This window comes from Synchiropus splendidus, chromosome 10 (genome assembly GCF_027744825.2).
Source record: "Synchiropus splendidus isolate RoL2022-P1 chromosome 10, RoL_Sspl_1.0, whole genome shotgun sequence".
NCBI classification, from domain to species: Eukaryota; Metazoa; Chordata; class Actinopteri; order Syngnathiformes; family Callionymidae; genus Synchiropus; species Synchiropus splendidus.
In genome coordinates, this window is record NC_071343.1 from 1421622 (window position 1) to 1428502 (window position 6881).

Here is a 6881-nt window from a genome sequence, read left to right on the forward strand (position 1 = left end):
GCCCAGGTCCACCACCTTGGTCTTTATCTGGAGGTGATCCAGCTAAGCTCTCTGTTCTCACCTTCAGCAGCTGCAGAGTCGTCTGAGACCTTCTGGAGGTCACTGGTCAGGCCAGTCCTCTAGTTCAGCAGTGACTGATGTTCAATGCTCCTCACGAGTCGGAGATCTTTAGGTCCATGTGGGAATCATGCACTGATGCAGACTGTGGGTCCATCAGGAGACCAAGGTGGGCAGGACTTCTCTCCAGAGTCTCCTGGACACCAGTCCGTTGCTGTTTGTCTCTGTGGAGTGTTGCATCTTCTGCCCAGGAAGCAGACGTGGCTCAGGTTGAAGGAAGGGAAGAGGTGAGCACTACGTGCACAAGCCTTGTGCTCCTGCATGAGAAGAGCCGACGAACACACCAGCGTGTGGCGCACAGCTTGTTTCGAGGGAGGAAGTTGGAGTGGTGGAAGGAAACCCAGGCAGCTGCACATGAGCGCGAACACGCCATTCAGCGAAGTGCTAATCTCCAAGAGCAGATCTGACCTGGACAAGAGCAGCGCGGCTCCAAGCATCCAGGGTGACGGTGCTCTCGGCGCCTGCCATCTTAAATAACCCAAAAGAAAGCAGTGGTCGGTCGCTGGTGCTGTTTGATCCGCTGACACGAGCCATTAATAACAGAACCTCGACAGCTCGCGTAGGAGCCGTCTTCAGTGTTTCCACTCTCCAGACATTATCGCTGTTAAATCTGCTCCCGCCGTCACTCCAAAATAAATCAAGCCCAAACTGCTCCAAGCCAGAGCGCAGCCGCCGCCGCCAACTCTAAATGAAAAACATGAGGCCTATCTCTGGGAGAACGATGACATCAGCGCCGAGATAAGATCGACTTCAGCCTGGCTGAGGACGGAGCGGCTTTTGTCTGAGAAACAGCCAGGAACCCTGTCTGAAGCCTGGAGGTGATGTTGCTCTGCGGTCCCTCAGCCGTGACTGGAGCAGGTTCTCCTTCCTGTGAGAAGTTAGAGGGGCGCCTGCAGATAAGAGTTTCCATACTGAGGTGGTCTCCTGATCCATGATGGCTTCTCCTCCTGGACCACTGTCCACAGGAGTTAAACTGCTCTCCAGCTGCTTATGAGGCCTCACGGTGAGGAGAAGATTCCTGCTCCAGAGCTGATCCAGTCCTCCTCGGAGCCAAGGCTGAGAAGGGAGGCCCAGCTCTTGTCAAGCACAGGTTCTCCTCACAACCTCACTTCAGAACGTAGATCCATCCGTAAAGCTCAGCTCTTGCTGTCGGCCCTTCCACCTCATGCTGCGTACATTTCTGTCGCCTGGAGAACAAGAACCACGGTCTCAGATTTGGATGAACGGATCCTCAGCCTAGTCGGACAAACCATTCCTAATCTGACGAGACACTCTCCCACTGGGCCCGGTTCTGCTGAGGATTCTGCCTGGTGAGCCGAGGCTGGTCCTCACTGGACTTCCTGAGGTTGTTTTCCTCAAACCCTTCTTGCTGTTGCATAACAACAGGGCCCCCAACACAACTGAAAAAGGGGGTTGACGTTGCAAAAGTCACAGTCCATTTAAACAAATTCAATCTTGACTGTGGTCCAAGGAAGTCAGAGAAGACTGGAGTTGCTGTGGCTTCATGAGTGGCATCGCCTTATTCCCTGCAGGGAGTCTTTTCACTGGAGTATTTTTCTCTTCCGCTCAGTGCAACTCTGCTGAGCTCAGGACACACGTTGTCAGTCGCATCGCGCCAGTCTCTCAGAGCAGCAGCCGAAGTCGGTCGTAAACCTGACAGACTCCAGAGGCCTGTCATGTTGCCACCGCTGATCGCTTAAGTCCACGCTATTTTCGTCAACAAGCAGTAAAATAAAGCGGCGAGTGTTTACGATCAGCTTCTCCCTCGCTCTTGGTGCCTTCACAAGAATTTCCCCGTGAAAATATCTGTCTTTTTTTATGGGGCTGGAGGGAAATTCCTACTAAAATAGCTACAAATATTTTCCCAGAACAATGGCTTTTTATTGAATAGTTGGGTGACAGTAAACTCTACGGAGAGCGGCGGTAGACTCGAGCCAACGAGCCCAGACAGCCGGAGCAAAACGACGATGGCAGCTGTCAGAGGTGATCAGTGTTGGTGAGTCTCAGGCCGTGGTTCTGCAGGGGAGGAGTCCCAGTGTCGGAGAGGCACCTTCAGTCATGAGGCGGAGGAAGAGCTGAGCCAGAAGACCGAGCGCTGGGTTTGCCCTCTCACCGGTGCTCACCAGCTTTGGAGTGACCCACAGTGTCCCTTTCTCACTCTTAAGAAAGAGCAGCTCAGTCATCCAGGAGACACTCAGAGGAGAACCTCTAAGAGACGACTGTCTTCCAAGGGTAGGAGGTCAAAGGGCAGAGCGAGGAGAGACCTCCCAGAGGAGCTGAGGCAGGTCCCTAGGAGAGAGGGGACTCGACCCTGCTGGAGACATCCGCCTCACCTCACCTGGTTGGACAGGGACGTGAGGAACCCGCTGATGAAACCACTGGAACAAAACAAAGGAAGTGACGGCTTGAACAGCAGTGACCTGCCCGGCTTCATCCTCATGAGGAGTCGAACCAAACTGCAGTGCATAGTTCCGCCACTAGATGGCAGCATGTCCTCAAACACCCCCTCTTCCTCCTCGTGACACACATACGCACGCACACACGCACACACACACACACACACACTTCCTCACACACTGATCAGTAGAGTCAAATCTGCCTTCTCTTGGTTTCATTTGACTCTCACGATCACGTGCGTGTCAGACCCTTGTCCTGGACCCGGGGTCAGCACCAGGCTGAGGCGAGTCCTCTCAGCCTCCCTGGTGATGATGATGATGATGATGTAAGAGGATGAAGTCTGTCGCTTCTTCCTCCCCCCCCCTTCAGAGCAGAGGAGGGGTTTCCCGCTGTGGACAGAGAGAGTGATGGTGGACCGCGGCTGAGCTGGGGCCCGTTACACAGCATTATGCTGCGATGACGGAGCAGGAGGCTGAGACGAGGCCTTGGCTGCAGACGGGCCCTTCCCCCAGCCGCCCAACCCCCCGGCCATAAATCATACAGTTAGAAATGCTGTTCAAAGACAGACGGCCGGCAGAGAATGACACAACAGACGCGGCCAGACAAACCACTTTTACAGGAAGGTCAAAATAGACCCAGGACCTTCTCCTCGTGGCTCTCCTGCTCCACCAGCGAGCACGGCTTCTCACCTCCAGTGTGGGTCTTCTCTCACCACTCTCCAGCCAAATGTGCTCTGGTATATCAGAGAGCCTGTTTACTGATGTAGGTCAGCCGAAACACGCTTGGAAAACACATGAATTCAACGGAATCTCAGGAGAATGTGAAGAGAAAGAGCCCAGTTTTACAGGGAGCCTTTTTTTGGGGTGAATAGACAGGAAAATGATTAAAATAAAAATGAAATTAAATGAATTAAATACAGCTAAAAATATATATATATATATATATATATATAGTGATACAGTTAGATGTGATAAATAAATAATGTATTGTTGTCATTAGTCGTAGCAGTAACAGTAGAGAGAAAATAAACAGCTTGAGTTCGTTCCCTATTAAAATATATCTATATATAGTTTAGATTTTACATTCAGATATGCTAATAATATACTGTATTTTTTAAATGATTGAAATAAACAAGTCATTAAAATACTGCTGAGAGACTGTTTTAAATATGAATGTACTTGGAATATGCTTTATATAACAACAAATATGCTCAAATTATTCAGATGAAATAAAAATGACGTGCATTTCTTGCTTTGTTTTTCCTATTTATCAGAGGAGCATATCACTCACACACACTCTCAGAGCTACAGATCTCAGAAGGCGTCTGTTCTGCCGGGAGCAGACCTGAACTGAACGCACCAACAAGCAGCGAATGTAATTCACCAAAAGCGGTGTGTGAGAGTGCGGTTGGTTATGTTCAGGTCACCATGGAAACAGCCTTTGTGTCATGAAGTGCCCAGAAATGATGAGCAAACACGCTGCGTCTGTTACTCTCACTTCCATATTTGAGGAGTGAGGCCGGTTGGGAAATAGTAGCGGGAACAGCTGCGGTGGAGAAGCCCCGCTCGCGGTGGCTCCCTCTGAATCGGTCACCGTCAGAGCCCTGGTGTTTCTGGGACTGAGCACTGTACCATGAAAACAGGGTCCTAGTGACGGCCTTTGTGCTGCAGGGGGAGGAAGGTGTTGGATGGCTGGGTCGCCGACCCTTGACCTCTGTCCTCGACCCATCTGTCAGCCTTTCCCGCCTTCTCCCCTCCCCCACCACCGTCGCAGGAATTTGATTATAGCAGAGGAAGGAATGTGGCTCCCTGGAGCAGAGCGCAGCTGAGAGAAGAGGGGAGTCACTGTGAGCCCACCCCCTTCCTCGGGCCCCCCTTCCACATTGGCTCAGGCCTTAGTCATCTTGCTGTCTATCCATCCATCCATCTATCTCGCTGTCTCTCTCTCTCTCTCTCTCTCTATCTATCTATCTATCTATCTATCTATCCATCCATCTGTCTGTCTATCCATCTATCTATCTATCTATCTATCATCCATCCATCCATCCATCTATCTATCTATCTATCTATCTATCTATCTATCTATCTATCTATCCATCTGTCTGTCTATCCATCTATCTATCTATCTATCTATCTATCTATCCATCTCTCTACCCATCTCTCATCCATCCATCTAGCCATCCCTCTACGTATCTATCTTTTGGTAGACGACAACAACAGGATCAAACCTAGTTGTGTTGGATTGCGAGGTGTGGAGAAGACTTTGCCTCATCTTAGCTCCTCACTGGGTCCGTCCTCCTGAGGACACACCTGTCACATCAGCACTAGTCCAGTGTTGGACAGGTGAATGTTTTCAGTCGCTGTACACAATGCCTCCCGAATCTTTCACCTCGTAGCCACAAGTTGTAGCTTCACATCAACAATGGCGGACTGGAGAGTCATGGGCAGCACCACACACTGGTCTGGCAGAGACACTACAACAAGTCTTTTATTTCAAAATCTCTGGGAAACGTATCGGCCGGAGAACAAAGGTCTTGTTCTGATGAGCTGCGCCTCTGGACGCAGCCATGACGCACCTTCGCAGCTACATGTGGCCTCTGGAAGGAGATGGCGGTCGTCTTGACGACACCATCGGAACATTGGGTCTAGAACATGAGCAGCTCTTTCCAGCAGACGCTGCTGAGGCGCTCCGAGAGCGCGGCTCGTCGCGTCCCAGGCTGCGGACTGCTTTCCTCAGAGCGGTTGGAGCAGGGCTTTGTCTGGTAACTGGGTCTGTAGGCTATGACATAACCGCCTCCGAGCGCTCCACATGTCTCGCCAGTGTAGATGGCTGCCGAGGGGGAGGGGGAGTGTTGCATGGCGAGGACACAAAGCTCTAGCTCTCACACACCAACACTGGAGTCTCTCCGTCCCCGCGCGCTCCGCACTGTTTAAATAAAGCCGCGGGGCTCGGGGGAACGGAGGCGGCGGCCGCGGCGGCACAACGAGGGGCTGCACCGGCTCTCCCCGCGCTCGCCTCTCATCCGCACCACGCCATGTGAGCGGAGGCGCCCTTCCCCCACGCCGACATATTACCATGGCTGCTGTCTAGAGAGGTCACGTGACCCTCATCAGCTTCCCCGTGTGGGGGAGGGGAGCCACATTGAACCTGTTCTTTGTTAAGAGGTCAGGCCCCTCTCCATGGCAGGAAGTGCTGCTACCGCACCACATGTAATAGATGAGCAGGAGTGTTGCGAGCCTCGGGCCTCTTTATCCGTTTCACCATTTCACCACCACAAAAGTAGCCGTGTTTTCAGAGGCCACGCCTTCAGCTGCCGGTGTAACGCGTCGTTTAATGATTCTTTTATATCTGAACAGAACCATTCGATCGTTTATTTGTCCCCCGTCACAAACATAACTGTGTTGGTTTCCACGCCGTGACAGTTCATGAAAGGAGTTTTAACACCTCACACCTCTTGTGTCTCCTGTGTATGGAGCATTCCAAGATGTTCCCCAGCCAGAGGACGTCAGTCGCGTTCCCGCATATTTTCCTGTTTTGATCCTTTGGAGAGGCGGATCCGTGTGTTCTTAAGCGCCGGGACCAGACTGGACCTCATCACTGGATCCAGTTGAAGCTAAGCTAGCGACGGTCGGTTTATCTGCCCCCTTTCTGCGGGAATGACATCAAAATAAGGGTTATATCCCGACCCAGATCCATGTCCCCATAGTGTCGCAGCACCTCGCCTCACCCACCTGCTGCAGGCCTCCAGATCTCCACCTGAATCGCTTCGTCCACCCTCCCTGCTTCCTAATTCTCTGTGTACAACCAAACACCCAACCTCTGCTCTCTGGCCTGTCGCACGAGCGTCAGTACTGTGTGAGTGGTTGTTTCTGTTGGCGTTTGCTGACGTCCGCCGATGGAGGGGGAAGAAAGGGCTCCGCAGGAAAACAAAACATAATAAGTAATCAGAGTTTGATTGATGGGATGCACTCGTACAGCAGTAAACATTTCGAAAATCAGTCAGGGATATTCACAAATACTGCAATGACGCGCACAGTTCGTGGATGAGACGCGAATCCGTCCTTACAAATGTGTGTTATAGAGTGGAAGCAATGTCTTTTTCTTTTTAATGTGTTTACACTGCCAAATAATGTTTTTATTGTTTTTTTTTTTATTCAGTATGTTTTTAGTAACACGTTGTACTCTCTTTATTATCCTTTAACTTGAGTTTTTGTAAGGAAAAGCCATTTCCCCCGGGTAAATAAGGTAATTCTGATTGATGAATTTGTTCAGGTCGACTTTTGTTTCCAAGCAAATGTGCTGTTGGTGTGTGTCTTTGGTCAAAGCAGCGGGGAAAGGGCGCCAGAACGCGACGTCTTCCTGCGGAT